This window comes from Drosophila suzukii, chromosome X, assembly GCF_043229965.1.
Source record: "Drosophila suzukii chromosome X, CBGP_Dsuzu_IsoJpt1.0, whole genome shotgun sequence".
Taxonomy (NCBI): Eukaryota; Metazoa; Arthropoda; class Insecta; order Diptera; family Drosophilidae; genus Drosophila; species Drosophila suzukii.
The window spans coordinates 14,130,552-14,150,005 of NC_092084.1; the positions used below are offsets into that span (position 1 = coordinate 14,130,552).

Here is a 19,454-nt window from a genome sequence, read left to right on the forward strand (position 1 = left end):
TTAAATGTCGCACGAAAGTATGCTACACCGAAATGACATTACGTATTCGCCCCGTATTCCGCAGCCCAGTGCCAGTGCGAATACCCATCACCCATCCGCCCCGTTGGCCGAGGGCAAAGTTTACAGTTACCAGCTTTCGCCAGCCCCTCTCTTCGCCTTATTCCTTCTACGCCCCTGCTTTTATGCCCTGCAACTGTGTCTCTTTCGGCTGTTTTGGTACATTCAAATTCATGGCGACGGCCGCCAGGTGGCGCTGCATGTGTCAAACGGCGCGCGGCTCATTTCGGGAAAATTGTGTGGGCGTGTCCAGGGGGGTCGGTTGCGGGGGTCAGGGGTCAGAGGTTCGAGGTTCGAGGGGCGGAGCGCGTACAAACAACTTGCAACAACTTTGTGCAAAAGTTTTTCCCTTCTCCTCGCTCGCCAACGTCACAATTTGGGTTTTCTTCTTCTTTTTTTTTTTTTTTTTGGTTGCTTGCGCACTTTTTGGCATTACTTCAGTGCCACAGCGGCCAGGACACACTCAGGACACGCCCCCGCCGCCGCCCCCGCCATTCCCCATGCAAATAAATTCAAATATGCGCTCTGCGCCCGCAGGTTAAATAAATTTGCGTCGTCCTTTCGCGCTGGCTAGCATCCCCATCCCCATACCCATTTCCAACCCCCAAACCCATCCAGTCACATTCTCATCTCCATCTCCATTCCCACACCCTACCATATCCACCCAAACCCATCATCATCATCATCCGTCCGCTGGAGGAGTCCTCGGAAGGTCCCAGCTCGGGTTTCACTCTGGTTCAGGTTCGCGGTCCTCGCGAGGCACTTTCTTTGTGTGCCCAATCCCGCACAGAAATTTATGTGGAATAGAATTAAATTTACACTGCTCAGGGCCCCCTTTCCCCCAGCTCCACCTTTCCCCATTTCCACCTTGCCCTTTGATGCAAACGAAGCTATTTAAGCTGGCGGAACGAAAGGACCTCCCAAGGACCGCCGAAATAAACTGGACACGGCCCAGGCAGCGAATCAGGTACTTGCCATGATTAGCTAGGATCCAGGGTGTTTCAACTCCACTTATTTCGTACAATACAAAAGATTTCCAGCCAACAAGGCAAACAAGTTGTCAGCAAGTCAACGTTAATCGAAATGTAATTGCGTTCACTGTGAATGCATTTGACATATATAAATTTGACATATCAAACAATAAAATGACTTGAAATAATTGAAAACGACAAATTGGATAAGGGAAGTTCTGGCCAGGGCAATCACCAGAGGAAAAACATTTTAAATTTAAAACTACACAATAACTAATGGATTTGGTATTAAAAGTCGAAAACACACATTATCTCTTTCAGCCAACTTTTTACCACAACGGGCTTTTCATAACTATCCCTTCCAATCCTCAAAAGGACTTTTAAATTAGTTCTCTAATGCCTTTCGCTGCTTTCCCTGCCGATTCCAGCCCACTTGCAATTGATATCCGTAAGCCGAGAATAACTTATTCTAATTTATGGTGACCCCGCCGTGCCTCGGGCATCTCTCACCTGTTTGATATCGCACATTTACATATAAAACGGGCTGCAAAGGTCCCGCCCCGTCCCGGGCATTTTCCAGCCCCCATTTTCCCGAGCCCAACCACTATGTATGTATATACATAATAAACATCTCATCAACTTCTAAGCGAAAGCAGGAAAAGAGGGAATACGAGTACACTTCGACTACACTGGGCCAGCGGGCTGAAATCGGAGAGCGGGTCCTGAAATTCGGGGTTTTGTCAGTTGAAATGGTATGTGGGCTGGTGGTTCGATGGGCGGCGAAATTAGGCAAACGTTGAGAGTTCGAAAACCAGGCAAACATTTCACAAAATTAAACACAAAACACTAACACACACAAAATGAGCAAAGTGGATGGGAGAATAAACACAGAGAGAGAAGGAGAAAGAGACAAAGAATATGTTCTCTGGTCTCACTCTTCCTCTTTTTTGGGCACATCTCAAACACAATCCATCGCGACTTCAATGGATGCTCTTCCAAAAATACACACAAAAAAATCCTTATTTAGACCGATTTCTCATCGGCAGGTTAGTTTTTATTAAGTTTAATTATTGCTTTGTCTGTCCAAACAATTTCAGTTAATGACAACTTTCTCTGACAGATAATTAACTAGAACCTTAACCTGACATTGAGAAATCATCTGTAAAAAGGTTATTAAATACAATAATTATGTGATTTCCGAATGTCATGTTAACTTTTGTCAATGCTTATTTGTCCCTCCGATCAATTTAACTCCATGCCAACTTTCTCTGACAGATAGTTAACTAGAACCTTAACCTGACATTGAGAAATCATCTGTGAATGGGTTATTAAATACAATAATTATGTGATTTCCGAATGTCATGTTAACTTTTGTCAATGCTTATTTGTCCCTCCATCAATTTAACTTCATGTCAACTTTCTCCGACAGATAATTTACTATAACCTTAACATAACATTGAAAAATTGGCAATGTATGGAACATTATAAAAATGATTATGTGCTGCTTTCTGAATGACATGTTATCTTTTGACATTGCTGATTTGTCTTTTCGCACAATTCAACTTCATACTAATTTTCACTGACAGATAACAAGCAGGAAGTTTAACATGACATTGAGAAATTGGTCCCAAATGGGTAATTTTAAGGAATAATCCTTACCAATTTATATTTCCCCATTATAAACAGAGCGGTTTGGAATCGGAAACCTATAATCATTTAAATCGATGATGACAGATGACGTAAAGCAACACATAGAGCAGATTTTTTCTCTGTGCAGTTACCAAAAAGAATTGCAGTCATATGAGCTTTACTCAATAATCCCAAAAAGGGATGTGATACTCGGGGCCGATGGCATAAATCCCTCTAAGCGCAAATGGACACATACGATTTCGTGATCGATGCGAAAGCGGACGCCAAATCGCATCTCTGCCATCGAACGCGCATTTTGCCAGCGTTAGCAGAATAAATCGATTAAAGTGTCTTAAAATGTTCATATACATGCCATATAGCCACCCCCTTCATTTCCATTCCTCTACCCAAAAACCCCAATCCAATACCCATACCCATACCATTGGAAAAATGCGAGAATTTCCTTTGCAATTTCCATAACGAAAATGAAATGCCCCGAATATTGACCCACACCCACCAAGTCGCCTTGGCAACTCTTCCTTTCCGCTGACCCAAAAGCCTGATTTTTTGGCTGAAGGGCAGCTGTTTGCATTTTTGCGCATTTGACGAGTCAAGCTGGAAAATATTTGGGATCTTTACTCTTCTCGAAATGAAATGCATACATATATGTATGATTAATTTTCCCCAAAAATCCAGCCACTGGAGCAATCAAGCACTGTGTGGTAGCCTATGGAAAATGTCTGCTTATCGATTTCTTACCGAAAAGTGGCTAATTTCTCCCACTGTGCGAGTGGAAAGGCTGGTGACTCAATCGAACTTGCCACCTTTCAGTATTTGCCCACTTGCAGCTGTCACAAATCTCCAAAAATATGCCAAAAATGTTGCCCGGACAATGCAATTAAATTTCTGCCGAGCACCGGCCTCGACCACGTCCTGCAAAATGACACAGATACCGATACGGATACGGATACGAATACGGATTCTGCATCTGAATCTGTATCTGACTCCTGCATCTGCATCAGCATCTGCATCAATGTATACGGATGCGGCTCAATCATGTAATGGCATTTCTGCTGGGAATACAATCCACTGAATGATTTATGGCTCTACACGGACACGAACACACACATTCACTGGCTCGGAAGCAATTGAGTTTTTGATTTCCCAATTTTTTTGATTCCTGTTGCCGTTTGATTGCCGACCAACGAATATTACGAATTGAAATACCCAATAACCAGGCAAAAAGATTCAACATTTCACTTTCCCTTCGCCTGTTAAAAGCCATTTACTGCTGGTATTCAATTTAACCAATTCTAGCCGGATTTTATGTTTGCCGTACGGAATGTTGTAGACTTTTTAGAACTCACAGAGGTAATTAAAAAGGAAAATGTTATAATAAAGTGCCCACATATCGGCTTATCTACCGAGAAAAAATCAAATATATTGACTTGTTTAAGAAATTATATCTTTTTTAATGGAAAATAAATTGTATTTATTAATAATTGGTACCTTTTCTGGTAATATTAAATATAGAGAAAACGAATGAGCAATTTAACTAAAAGTAGGTTTTAGGTCAGGAAGATGTATGTAAATCCTGAGTTTAAAATCCAGTTCAGAAGAGTAAACGTCAACTAATCAGAAATGCAACTAATAGGACAACAATTAGCTCTCTATTTCTATGCTCCGGATTAACTAGAAACTTTCTTCATTGTCTGCTTGGGCTAAAACCGACTATAAGCCATGAAAGTAGATGGTATGCACAGAAGAAAGTTAGTCCTCAAGGCGGCTTCTTTTTATTGGCGTTCTTTTAACATAAGTTCAGTTACTCAACGTTGATCAGCTTGGCGTCAGGCAGTGGTTTTCCTGGAAAAACCGCACCCCCAGCTTGTGGCTATATAAAGAACAACGATACGGATGCGGATGAGGATGAGGATGGAGGGCAACGGATTGTCACCGGTGGACGTTTCCTTGGTTATTAAACTGCTCGGCACGTTGCGGTTAGCCAACAGCGATGACGACGACGAGGACTAAGCCAAATAAGCAATTTAAAAGCCACAATGTCAGAGGAAAAGCCGAGGCTGTGGCCGAGTGGCAACTTGGCTGGAGAAGATGAGGAAGTGCCTCTGGAGGCGTAACCAAATGCAGCTGAATGCCACGGAGCTAAATGCCTTGGTTTCGTCAAGAAACGAGGGCGGAGCAGGACAATAAATGGAGGCAATAAAAAGGAGGCGAAACATTTCACTACAAGCTTACATTTTATATCGTTAAGGTTCTGACGATCCTATGAAGTAGCTAGGCTACATTACTGATTTATCTAAAGAAAATTAATACAAATTTATTTTATCCTGATTGATGAGAACACACTTTGACTTTTTTATTCAATGTTTTGAATTTTTTTGTACGTAGAAATTTGGGTTTTCGTGTATCTTTATCTGGAAGCTAAGGTTCTGACTAGCTTGGTTTTTTTTGGGATTCAGAATTTGGTCAAAAATACTCATTTTTTAGTGGGTTTTCAGTCGTAGTTTAGCCAATTCAAGGCGTACAGCTAAAAGACCGACAGTTTAGAACAGCTTGCTTCAATTGCTATCGATCCCCATCATTTTAAGAAAAATTTATTTTTTGACAAATTTTTTCATTTTTTGTAAGGGGGTACCTCGGTTTTTTTTGGGATTCAGATTTTGGTCAAAAAATGTAATTTTTTAGTGGTTTTTCAGTCGTAGTTTAGTCAAATCAAGGCGTACAGCGAAAAGACCGACAGTTTTGAGCAGCTTGCTTCAATTGCTATCGATCCCCATCATTTTAAGGAAGATTTATTTTTTGACAAATTTTTTCATTTTTTGTAAGGGGGTAGCTCGGTTTTTTTTGGGATTCAGATTTTGGTCAAAAATACTCATTTTTTAGTGGTTTTTCAGTCGTAGTTTAGTCAAATCAAGGCGTACAGCGAAAAGACCTACAGTTTTGAGCAGCTTGCTTCAATTGCTATCGATCCTTATCATTTTAAGGAAAATTTATTTTTTGACAAATTTTTTCATTTTTTGTAAGGGGGTAGCTCGGTTTTTTTTGGGATTCAGATTTTGGTCAAAAAATGTAATTTTTTAGTGGTTTTTCAGTCGTAGTTTAGTCAAATCAAGGCGTACAGCGAAAAGACCGACAGTTTTGAGCAGCTTGCTTCAATTGCTATCGATCCCTATCATTTTAAGAATAATTTATTTTTTGACAAATTTTTTCATTTTTTGTAAGGGGGTAGCTCGGTTTTTTTTGGGATTCAGATTTTGGTCAAAAATGCTAATTTTTTAGTGGTTTTTCAGTCGTAGTTTAGTCAAATCAAGGCGTACAGCGAAAAGACCGACAGTTTTGAGCAGCTTGCTTCAATTGCTATCAAACCCAATCATTTTAAGGAAGATTTATTTTTTGACAAATTTTTTCATTTTTTGTAAGGGGGTAGCTCGGTTTTTTTTGGGATTCAGATTTTGGTCAAAAATACTCATTTTTTAGTGGTTTTTCAGTCGTAGTTTAGTCAAATCAAGGCGTACAGCGAAAAGACCTACAGTTTTGAGCAGCTTGCTTCAATTGCTATCGATCCTTATCATTTTAAGGAAAATTTATTTTTTGACAAATTTTTTCATTTTTTGTAAGGGGGTAGCTCGGTTTTTTTTGGGATTCAGATTTTGGTCAAAAAATGTAATTTTTTAGTGGTTTTTCAGTCGTAGTTTAGTCAAATCAAGGCGTACAGCGAAAAGACCGACAGTTTTGAGCAGCTTGCTTCAATTGCTATCGATCCCTATCATTTTAAGAATAATTTATTTTTTGACAAATTTTTTCATTTTTTGTAAGGGGGTAGCTCGGTTTTTTTTGGGATTCAGATTTTGGTCAAAAATGCTAATTTTTTAGTGGTTTTTCAGTCGTAGTTTAGTCAAATCAAGGCGTACAGCGAAAAGACCGACAGTTTTGAGCAGCTTGCTTCAATTGCTATCAAACCCAATCATTTTAAGGAAGATTTATTTTTTGACATATTTTTTTCATTTTTTGTAAGGGGGTAGCTCGGTTTTTTTTGGGATTCAGATTTTGGTCAAAAATACTCATTTTTTAGTGGTTTTTCAGTCGTAGTTTAGTCAAATCAAGGCGTACAGCGAAAAGACCGACAGTTTTGAGCAGCTTGGTTCAATTGCTATCGATCCTTATCATTTTAAGGAAAATTTATTTTTTGACAAATTTTTTCATTTTTTGTAAGGGGGTAGCTCGGTTTTTTTTGGGATTCAGATTTTGGTCAAAAAATGTAATTTTTTAGTGGTTTTTCAGTCGTAGTTTAGTCAAATCAAGGCGTACAGCGAAAAGACCGACAGTTTTGAGCAGCTTGCTTCAATTGCTATCGATCCTTATCATTTTAAGGAAAATTTATTTTTTGACAAATTTTTTCATTTTTTGTAAGGGGTACCTCGGTTTTTTTTGGGATTCCGATTTTGGTCAAAAATGCTAATTTTTTAGTGGTTTTTCAGTCGTAGTTTAGTCAAATCAAGGCGTACAGCGAAAAGACCTACAGTTTTGAGCAGCTTGCTTCAATTGCTATCGATCCCCATCATTTTAAGGAAGATTTATTTTTTGACATATTTTTTTCATTTTTTGTAAGGGGGTAGCTCGGTTTTTTTTGGGATTCAGATTTTGGTCAAAAATACTCATTTTTTAGTGGTTTTTCAGTCGTAGTTTAGTCAAATCAAGGCGTACAGCGAAAAGACCTACAGTTTTGAGCAGCTTGCTTCAATTGCTATCGATCCCCATCATTTTAAGGAAGATTTATTTTTTGACAAATTTTTTCATTTTTTGTAAGGGGGTACCTCGGTTTTTTTTGGGATTCAGATTTTGGTCAAAAAATGTAATTTTTTAGTGGTTTTTCAGTCGTAGTTTAGTCAAATCAAGGCGTACAGCTAAAAGACCGACAGTTTTGAGCAGCTTGCTTCAATTGCTATCGATCCCTATCACTTTAAGGAAGATTTATTTATTGACAAATGTTTTCATTTTTTGTAAGGGGGTAGCTAGGGGGGTAGGTATTGACGAGAACAATACATTTCAGTTAAAACTTTTTATCTAGCATTAAAACTGTAGGAGCCACAGTTTTGGGCGGTTTGTGGGCGTTAGAGTGGGCGTGGCACTCTGCTGAAATAAACTTGCGCTGCGCAGGAATCTCAGGAATCTGCATGCCTAATCCCAGTATTGTAGCTTGTATAATTTACGAGATCTCAGCGTTCATACGGACAGACGGACAGACGGACATGGCAAGATCGACTCGACTAGTGATCCTGATCAAGAATATATATACTTTTTGGGGTCGGAAACGCTTCCTTCTGCCTGTTACATACTTTCCGACGAATCTAGTATACCCTTTTACTCTACGAGTAACGGGTATAAAAATTTGTAACCAATGTTTTAAAAGAGGATTTTGATATTTATATGTGATATCTATTGATAAGATTACATACAGTTCCCAAGCCCAAACATAATAAATTAAATGCTGTTGTAAGTAAATCAAACAAGGGAGAACGCTATAGTCGAGTACCTCGACTATCAGATACCCGTTACTCAGCTAAATGGAGATATGCAAGCAGCAAAGCGAGATTAAAATGCGCCACCTACCGGCGGTATACAGATTTAAGCGTTATGGGCGTTAGAGTGGGCGTGGCAAATTTTTTTTTGGATCAATCGATAGGTATTGACGAGACCAATACATTTCAGTTAAAATTTTTTATCTAGCATGAAAATTGTGGGCGTCACAGGGTTTTGCGGTTTGTGGGCGTTAAAGTGGGCGTGGCAAATTTTTTTTTGGGTCAATCGATAGGTATTGATGAGAACATTACATTTCAGTTAAAATTTTCTATCTAGCATCAAAACTGTAGGAGCCACAGTTTTGGGCGGTTTGTGGGCGTTAGAGTGGGCGTGGCACTCTACTGAAACAAACTTGCGCTGCGCAGGAATCTCAGGAATCTGCGTGCCTAATCCCAGTATTGTAACTCTCATAGTTTCCGAGATCTCAGCGTTCATACGGACAGACGGACAGACGGACAGACGGACAGACGGACAGACGGACATGGCTAGATCGACTCGGCTAGTGATCCTGATCAAGAATATATATACTTTATGGGGTCGGAAACGCTTCCTTCTGCCTGTTACATACTTTCCGACGAATCTAGTATACCCTTTTACTCTACGAGTAACGGGTATAATAAATGCAATACTTGTTTAAGGTATGACTACTTTTTAAAGCAAAGTTCAACTAATTCCTTAACTTCCTAACGAGCAAAATGATCATTGGTGCGAAATTCAATACCGAGTAAATTTGATAACCGAAGAAAACTTATTTTCCCGGAATCTGGCCTAGCCCAACCCCTACATTTTCCGACCCCTGTGCACCAGTTGGCCGGGGTTTTTCGGTGACTAAAGTTCAGCCAACATGTTGGTGGGGGAAAAATCAATAAACGAAAATTGCTGAAAATAAAAAGGAGACGCATAAATATCATAAAAGGAAGAGGACTTCGCCCACTCCCCACTCTTTTATACACCAAGTCCAAGTAGTCCCGTCTCGTTCCTTTAATAATTCGAGGACTCCAGAGGAAAATGGCAAAGGGCGAGGCAACTTTGCCTTTTGTTTTTGACGCCGTTTTTTCGCTTTTTATGGCCACCTTGCAGCGCAGTCGATGGAGATAATATGGGATTGAGGGGCGGATGGACGGTTGGGCGGAGCAGAAGGGATCGACAGGACACAAAGAGCTCAAAGTTTTGCTTTATTGTTTCTAAAATGTGCTAAAGCAAAATAAACAAAAGAGCCGCCAAAGACAGATGCTCAAAGGTTCGGGGCACGGGGCGATTGCTGAAAAGTGGGCGGATTCTGCAGGATTCTGCTGGATTCCTGGGCCTCTGAGGCTGTGGGGCTGGGTTCCGCCTGTGCAAGCCCATAAAAAGTTGGCCTACAACGTTGTGTGGCTCCAAGGGCGAAATGAAAACATCAGCGGACCCCAAAGTCAACCCGATACCTTAAATCCACCCCATGTTTCCAGGGCATTTTTGTTGACTTTTTTGTACCCTGTTGTTCTTTGGGGATTTTTTTTTTTTTTGGGGACATTCTAATAAAAACATTGCGTGAAAGTAAAAACTAAACATTAGGCAAACAATAAGCCGACACTCTCTTCCCACACACACACACACAGCCAAACACACTGAGATGCACAATAAACAAAAAGAAATAAAGGCAAAAAGGGGTCATCTCTTTGGGGGCAAACAAAAACCCAGCCACGTGTTGTCATATGCAAAACAAAGTGAAGTGAAGCCCAGCAAAAAAAAATGAAGAAAAAAGGAAAAAGGGGGGAGTCTTAGGCGAACGACAAGTGAAGCGAAGACAGTCAAGTTCCGCCTGGATATTCGGATCCTATGAGTAGGTCGACCAGTTTTTTGCCACTCCAAAAGCCGCTTTGGTTTAAAACCCCAAAAGGGAGAAAATGTGGCCAATATTTAAGTAAGGGCCAATTTGCGCAACCTTCGTTTTCATCTTGGTTTTGATCAGTTCTCAATGTCAAAAACGCAGGTGAGGGCTTCCAATGTAATTTGCGTGAAATTGAAAACAAATACATAGTTGGAACGCTGTTGAAGTATTCATAAAAGGGAAAATTTAGAATATAAGCACCGAATCCAGAAGTTGGTTGTGGGAGATATAAAAAAAATTGGTTGAGTAGAAATAACAAATTTTGAAAATACATATTGCATATACTTTTTTACCCGAGTTGCGGGGAAGTATACCTATATACCCCCCGTGGGTCCGCGCATATTAAAGACATACTTTACTAGAGATAGCTTGCTTCACTAAGAAGAACGAAATACACGTACTATCAATAACAAATTTAACAAGTAAGCTAATTTCGGCAGGCCGAAGTTTAAATAACCTTTCAGCAAGCAATGAATAGCATTTCTTAGAAAATTAAAAATTATTCACAGAAATATTGAGAAGTTACATTTAATTTTACAAGCGAATAAGTTTTGCCAACAACAAAATATAGTATAACAATTTTTGGCAGCTATATGATATAGTAGTCTGACTTTAATCAAATTGACCTCGTAATTCTGAAATTTTAACAAAATGCTATATAGCGGAGAAGAGAATATGAATTAATGAAGCAATAATTATCATATTCCCCTGAGTTTATCTAATCCTAGTGTTGATAGGTAGAAAGCAATCCTTCCAGAGTCTGATTTTACTGAATGGTAAGAGAAGCGTCATCCGCTGGGTCTCCTTTACATTACCCCATTTAAAAACACAACAACTGGATAAATCTTTACAGCAAAATTAAGTATAATTATGTCTCCATGTTAGTACATCGAATAGCAGCAGATGACGGGCAACAAGATCAGGACCTCGGAGCTGGGTGAGGAGCATCTGAAGAAGCGGCGCCGGGCGGATCGCTGCGATGACGACATTTAACGGCGTACCCTGCCAACGCGGTTCAAGTTTATGACGCGGTGGCGTCTTTGATTGAACACGGCCACAACCATAAGCGCTAGTATGATTAGGAACAGGATTATGATGCTCCAGTTACTCCAGGAAAAGCTTCCCATCCATTGGAGCGGTAAGCCTTCGACTATCATTTCCGCTATCAAGCTATCCAGGTCCCACATATAAATAGCTCCCGAAACAAGGAACATAAGGAGAGAGACACAAAAATGCCGCTTGTTGGCAAAAACAAACCGAAAGATGTCGTTGTTCATGGTTAAATAGCTGTGGAATAACACCTTGAGCAAAAGGAAAATAGTTAAACACGAGCGTTACCTTTCTTTGTTCTTTAAAAAGTGATGTGATAAAATTTATGCAAACTGATTCTGTTGAGTTCTAGAAACCAAGTGAAAATTTTTTATACGACACCAAAGCACATTGACATTTAGTGCTGCGTTGCTGAGCACTGTTCTGTTCTATCGATATATCGCATTTTCCAAAACTTTTAATTCCAGAGAACTAGTTCATCTACATTTTGAAATTGTATTTTTAAAATACCAAAATTCATGAAAAAAATCACTTTACACTGTGTATACAAATCTGACTTATTACGAAATATCCATGTAATTTGGACAAATTAATAGCAACATCACAATTAAATTTGTAATAAAACTATTTTTTTCCTACCAAGGATTTAGAGAACCTCAAGAGAATATGATAATTATAGCCTCGTTGTTTTTAAACATACTACATTTTTATAATATTTCAGAATAAAGAATCCAATTTGAGAAAAACAGGACTAATTACGAATATCCATGTAATTTGTTCTTTTATGCATGGGCTAAATTAATTGCAACGTCACCATTAAATTCGTAATGCAACTATTTTATTTTGTTCATGTATTTTGGTATTTAAAATATACAATTCCAAATTGTAGATGAACTAGTTCTCTTGACTTAAAAGTTTTGGAAAATGCGATCTATCGATAGAAGAGAACAGTGCTCAGCAACGCAGCACTAAATGTCAATGTGCTTTGGTGTCGTATAAAAAATTTTCACTTGGTTTCTAGAATTCAACAGAATCAGTTCGCATCTGCAAGAAATTTTGTCACATCTTAAAGAACAAAGAAAGGTAACGCTCGTGTTTAACTATTTTCCTTTTGCTCAAGATGTTTTCCCACAGCTATTTAACGATGTCGCCCATTAACAACAATATCTTTCGGTTTGTTTGGGCCAACAAACGAAATATTTGTGTCTCTCTCCTTATGTTCCTTGTTTCGGGAGCTATCTACTTCTGGGACCTGGATTCCTTGGTAGCGGAAATGATAGTCGAAGGCTTACCGCTCCAATGGATGGGAAGCTTTGCGTGGAGTCACTGGAGCATCATAGTCCTGTTCCTAACCATACTAGGGTTTATGGTCCTAGCCGTCTTTAATCAAAGACGCCACCGCGTCATAAACTTAAACCGCGTTGGCAGGGTACGCCGTTAAATGAAAGGATTACGGTCGTCATCGCTGCGATCCGCCCGTCGCCGCTTCTTCCGATGATCCTCCACCAGCTCCGAGGTCCTGATCTTGTTGCCCGTCATCTGCATCAATTCGATGTACTTACATAGAGAAATAATGATACTTAATTTTGCTGTAAAGGTAATTCCAGTTGTGTTTTTAAAGGGGTAATGTAGGGGAGACCCAGCGAAAGAAGCTAATCTGACCATGCAGAAAAACCAGACTCTTTGGAAGAAGGATTGCATTCTACATTTGAAGACTAGGATTAGATAACCTCGGAGAGTATGATAATTAAGGCTTCCTTAATTTTGATCATATTCTCTTCTCCGGTATATAGATTTTTTTAATATTTCATAATTACGAATTAAATTTGATTAAAGTCGCATTACTATATCAAATAGTTGCCATAGAAAGGATCGCAAAGTGAATGTCGAAATAATAAAAAATTCTTCATATTTTGTTTTCGGCAAAACGTGTACGCTAGAGAATTGAAATGTAACATTATCTGAATATTTTTGAGATTGTTTTTTAATTTTCTAAAAAGCGGAAAGCTCCGTGTATAAATTTGTTTCATAGGAACGACCTGCAAGGGTATATAAACTTCAGCTTGCCGAAGCTAGCTTCCTTGTTTAAAATTTGTTTTCATTATTTTTATATGAATACGAATAAATATAAAAGGCAACGAATGAGTCAGCTTTAATAGTTCCCTATTATTTTGAACACAAATGTACATAGCCGCAGAGACTTAAGCCTTTTTTTTTGCTTCAAAGTGATTACTAAAGTGACATTTCTGCAGGCAGACATTCAGTGCATATCCTGCAAATGCAAATCGAGGCACATCCTGGCAGGTGGTCGTTGCTTTTGGTGGTTCGGTTGGTGGTGCAATAGCAGTATGCCGGTTTTGGATTCGGTTTCAGTTTCAGGTCTTGCGTGTTTGGGTGTGGGTGAGTCACACCGCAAGGACCGGTCATTTCCATGCCCATTCCGAAATCCCATCCCAATCCTTTGCCAGCCCTTTGTCCCGTGTGTCCTGGCGCTGTCATGTGTGACGCGTGGCTAAACATTTGATATCCTTGAGCGCCTCAGGAAAAACAATACCCAATACCTTCTATCTAGCCTACAAGACAACAATGTTTTTCGAACGGCCGAACGTGGGGAGTGTAGAATAAAAAGTAATTTGAGCGTAATACCAGAGAGGACGTAACTTGAAGGACGGCAGCAAGTCAATTGAGAGCCCCGAAAAATCAATGACTTGTGTGGGTCAGGGAAGGATATGTGTACATAAACATATATACATATATATATATTGTAGTACCCTCACCGACACACATGAGTGGTAAACTTTACTTTCGGCCATGTAATATAATTTTGGGTCCAAGCTACGGGGGACGGAGGGCTATCGGCCAGAACTGATTGGAAATCATAAGTGAAAGGCCGGCTGCAGAACTCGATTTAAAGACCCTGGCCAGGGGTTTACTTAACTTTTTGTGAGCCCGAATTGTTCTCAAACTGATTTAAGGGGTGGCGGGGATAACTCGCCATTTCTATCTAATTTCACAACTTGCAAAGTCGCATAAACTTTTATTCCCCCTTCGGTTGCATGTGGCCATTGTGGCCATGAATATGCTGCACGGGGCACGGTGCTCAGTGCACCCCGCTCAATTTGAACGATTTATATGCGTGGCGCGCTGCGAGCCGAACAGACACACTGCAAGTGGCGAATGCACTGAAAAAAAAGTGTCTAGTGCTTACTATTAATTGTAATTTGAGTATTGTCAATTTTACATTAAGAATTTTTACCTTGTTTATATATAAAACGGCTGTGTAAACTTGAACAATTAATGCAAAACCTTCACAGAGGGAAATTTTTAAGTACATTGTTCTTGAATTAAGAACATTCGTTCTTAAAAGCCGTGTAAGTACATTTTGGTATAAATGTTTTCAATGTTAGAACGAAATGGTGAGAAGAAAAAGGTTAAATTGATTTTATTTAACAACTTTTTGATAAGTATACACTAATGACTGGACTAATAGTTTATTTGTTGAGAAGCACACAGACTTGATTCGAGAAAAATGAAAACATTTTCAACTTCTATTTTTAAAAACATTATAGACTCAGATGAGAACGTCAGAATTTTCTATGTGTAAACCAAAAAAGCTTGCCTTTCATATTCTTACCAAGTATTCCTACTCTAGTGTAGGTTTGTCCTAGGAACTGAATACCATATTACATTTATGTAGAGTACATAAGTGAAGAAAAAATACCAGGATAGGTGTTTTGAGCCAGAGCATTTATTAAAACGAATGAATTTTAATTTAGCATGCTTTAAAATCCCAAGCAATTTTTTAAATGTGTATTGGTATTTTTGAAGTCACTGTAACTTTTCTCTGAGTGTATAAACGAGCAAGCGAAATGGCAAACCAAATGACCGAAGTGCAGTGGAAATGGGTATAATGCAGCCGGGCGAGCACATCCAGGTAGGCAGAGGATTCGCCTCAATAAATAATATTTCTGGCTCGCCTCGGTTGCGAACGATGAAAGTTTTGTGTGACCAGCAAGGAGGCGACATTGCTGCCAGGATGTGGCAGGATGTGCGAGGATGTTCGCAGCCCTGGGGCATGGCTCCTTATTTGCTCTGGCTGCTCCCGTCGCTGTTGTTGTTTCTGTCACGTTTTTATGGCCAGATGCAGTGGCATGTTTCGCATAGCGTGTGCAACATAAATTCACTTACCTGTCGCACACGCACAGGACACAAGCTCGCAAAAAGGCGCAGGACTCGTAGCCGTTGCCTGGCTTAGCAGGACTTTTATCCTCGAATGCGGGTTGAATGGCTCTGCGATCACAAATGCAGCAATATAGCTGCGGACTCATTTCAGGGGCTATGCGTAAATTCGGTCTTTCGAGGTATCCCCATACAAAGATTACCGAAGAATTCGAAATCCGTTATCAAATAGGAGTTGCAATGTGAAAGTTTTTTAAGAATTACATGATTGTCTGTATTTAAACGGCTTATACTTTAATATAATAAAATACCTATACTCTTTTAAGACAGCTTTAAATATTTTCTTAAATATTGGGAAATCGAAACTCCCTCTCAAATGCAATTCCCAGCTTTTATCGCATCGAATTGATGGCACTCCTTGAGTGTATGTTCCACTTCGGTGCTTCCGGGGCACAGGATATGTCCCATTTCGTGCGCTGTTTTTACTATTTTGTACTTGCCATTTGCCGAACACAAGGCCATCGGCCCAGCATCTAGCCCAATATTTGGCCACAGCAAACATTTATTGCGCCAGCCCATTCTGGAGTGCAAGTTGTGGAAATCGCCATACAAATGTGGCGAACAATAAGGACAACAATGGCAGGAACAGGACCCACAACAGGGGCAGCAACAGAAACACAAACACAGGCAGGAACAACAACGATGAGGGGCGACAATTGCAACGTGTCGAAGCGACGTTCATTGCATATTAGTTAAGCACACACACTCACACACACACACACACATAACTGCATCTCGGCACACGGGCCGTATGCGCAACGTTTTTCCACTCACAGATGCGTCGAGCCATATGCCAACATCCGGCTTTCGCACGCACACTCACACAGGCTTGGGGAAAAAACGGAAAAAACGAGAAAACGTTAGACGGAAGCGAACAAAGTGGTTCAAGCCCAAACACAGCAAAAAGCGTTTGGTTTTTTGCATCAAGAATAGCCCTTATCTATGAAATTTCAACTTGACATTTTGGTACTTCAAAGAGATTTCATTAAATAAAAAAGTTAATGTTAAAGCTCTTGAGAGTTAAGTACAAAGCGGGTTTTCAATGGTGGCAAAAATTAGATGTAACTATGTAATTAACAACATTTTATTTACCCACTCATGTCGAAATCTAAACATTTTTATATAAATGTAATCATGCTGGGGCTTGTAATCACTTTTAAACATCATTTGAGGTACCTAAAAGTATGCTGTAAAATATTTTTAGTTCAGAAGTACACTGAATTCATTCACATGGAAGGCTATGATGTATTTACTGCATACTTTTCAGCAGCTAAAATAAAATTTGTATGTCATAATAATTTTTTGTGGAAATCTAAACATTTGTAATCATAATAGGGCTTGTGATCACTGTTAAACATAATTTGAGGTATCTAAAAATATGCTACAAAATATTAAGTACATTGAATTCATTCACATGGAAGGCTATGATGTATTTACTGCATACTTTTCAGCACCTAAAATAATGTCATAATGATTTTTTGTGGTTTCTGACAGCAACATTTATGGTTGTTATTGCCTTATACAAAGTGTGCTGTTAGCATTCAATATTATCCACGTCCGCACTCTGTGGACACACGCACAGTATACGATTAGAAGTCGTCAAAAACGCGTGAAAAAACTTGTCTTTGAAAACTGATATCATTTTTCTCGCAGTGCACCACGTTAAAACCGAGGGCCCAAGCAAATGGAGCGTTTCTCCCTGCCAGTCATAATTCTAATACCCCGCTCCTTGGATTGTAACAACGGAGGCTTCCACAGTCGAGTGCCGAGTACCGAGTGCAGAATGGAAATGGAAACGGCAGCTGGAGCAGCAGAAGAAGTGCTCCAATTACCAAGGAAACTCAAGTTCAGCCCGGCAGCTGTTGTGGTCAATTAATGAGGACTGCGACTGTCGAAATAGAGACGCTTGAAGCGCATCAGATTGGCCCAAGCTGCTCAGTCACTTTGAATTGCTTTGGGACATCGACTCGGAATCGTTTTGTTGCTAAACAACCGGGATTATCGGATAGTGAACAAGCCAATTCCGACACTCGAAACTATCAAAAGCCTTTGGTAAAGTAGGGAATTGCAGTCGTTGAAGGGAAATCTTGATGGGCTGACTGACAACTCAAAGAGATCGGAATTTATTCCACAGAATTAGCATTTATCCACAGCTGCAGTGCTCATTGTTAAAGTACTCGGTCAAAGTCACAAAGGATTTGTATTTGTTCATTGACACCACAATCGGATTCTAAAATGAATGACAATTTTGTAAAATTTAATATAATTTAACCGAGTACGATGAAGAGGTTTTTTTTGAAAATCAAAAAACAAAGTTATATTAAATCATCAGATTTCAAAATTCCCAGAGGCGTACATCATGTTAAGATATGGATTATTTGTGAGTAAAATAGTTCTAATATAGCCTGAAATTTGTAATCTTTTTTACATCCTTTTAAGCCAACTGGGTAGGGGGAATGAAATTAACGGCTTTTATATGTTGTTTGCGTTTGTCAATCTGTCAATCATTCGGTTACTAATAGAGACATGTGCCCATGAAATAGTTTTCTGAAGCACGATTTTCCTTACTTTTTTTTTGAGGGCAATGACTTCCTATTAGCTGTAACCCCAATAAGTCATTTACTGTCAAGTCAAAGAAAAGAAATGGGTTGGTTGCACTTTTTCTTCATTTTTTTTTTGGCCGGGTGTCGGCAAATCGGGAATGAAGTTGAGGGATTGAAAACTAATTAGTGACAAGCCAATGCAGCCTTCAAGCTAATGCAATCAGAGTGGAGTTCAGGATGGGATGGGCGGAGTGGAAGGCTAGTGTAAATACACTTCGATTAACGCTAAATTAGCTCTCGCTGAACTGAATGGATCGAACAAAAGCCGGAGATGTCGGGGAAGGAGACGAGGAGAAGGGGGATATAGGATGGCCAGGATGGTAAGGATAGGATGATGACGCCAATGATGATGAGAGAGCGATGACGACAGCAACCGGGCGGGCTGATGGCTAATGGGTGATGGGTGATGGGTGGTTCTGGGTAGACACCCACTTATCTTTCCTCTGGCTCTTTGTGCATTGTCAGCCCCATTGGCCATGATGCCGTGGCGTCGAATGCATTTGGCTATGATTCACAATACAAAAGATGCAGCGGTCGCCGGAGAATGGGGATGAAAAACTTGTGGGTAGCGGATAAATAGATGTATAAGCGGGTTCTATCTATACAGAGTGCCCATCCCCACTCGATTCTCTGTGTGTGTGTGTGTGTGTGTGTGTGTGTGAGTCTGCCAATTTGCTAGGCGCTCTCGCCTCGCTCAGGCTGACAAAACAAGTCCCTGACCCCAAAAAGTAGGCAACAAAAAGCGTTGGCTGCTTTGTCAGCTTCCAGTGCAAGCCCCCGAGCCCCCAAACCCTACACATATACCCGTAGAATAACCCCATGTACACCCCCTGGCTATGCTAATAACCAATATTTTAGAGCCAAGCCGCCGTCTGCCGTTGAATTTGTCGCCAGCAACAAAAGGGGGCGAAAAAACAAACTTTTCACAGATAGCTGATTCATGCCGCAGACAAAGGACATGTGGGGATGCGCTGGAAAGGCTGGAAAGGAAGTCGAGTTTGGAGAAAGGGGGGGCAGACGGGTACAAGTAGAAGGCATTAATTTAACAGGATAATTGAAAATGAATAGTTGCATGTGGCAAGATGTGGGGGCAGGGCCGACAACATCCGGACATGCGACAAATCAATGCGGATCCAGGAAGGGGCCGAAGATAATAATTTAGAGGGAATTTCCCTTGGGCCATCCAAGTCGGGATTTCCCAAACCGACTGCGGCACCAATATAATGACAGGCTTTAAGGGTTTATTTATGCCAGCAAGGGGAAAATATTCATGGCTTATTCACAACAGTACGGTTCATTATGCAGTGACAATAAAAACTATAGATATCGGGATTTTGTTTGACAGAGGAACAAGATAATAAGGCTTAAATATATGGTTAATAAAGCCCTGTTTCTCTCTGTTTCTTCGACGTAATCTAAATTATTAATATGATATTT

At 40.0% G+C, this 19,454-nt stretch overlaps 1 protein-coding gene across 1 annotated transcript in view; it reads right to left on the reverse strand.

The window, feature by feature from the left end:
- Positions 1 to 19,454, reverse strand: part of X11Lbeta — a 127,692-nt gene that overhangs the window by 105,137 nt on the left and 3,101 nt on the right. The gene's annotated exons all lie outside the window — the stretch shown is intronic.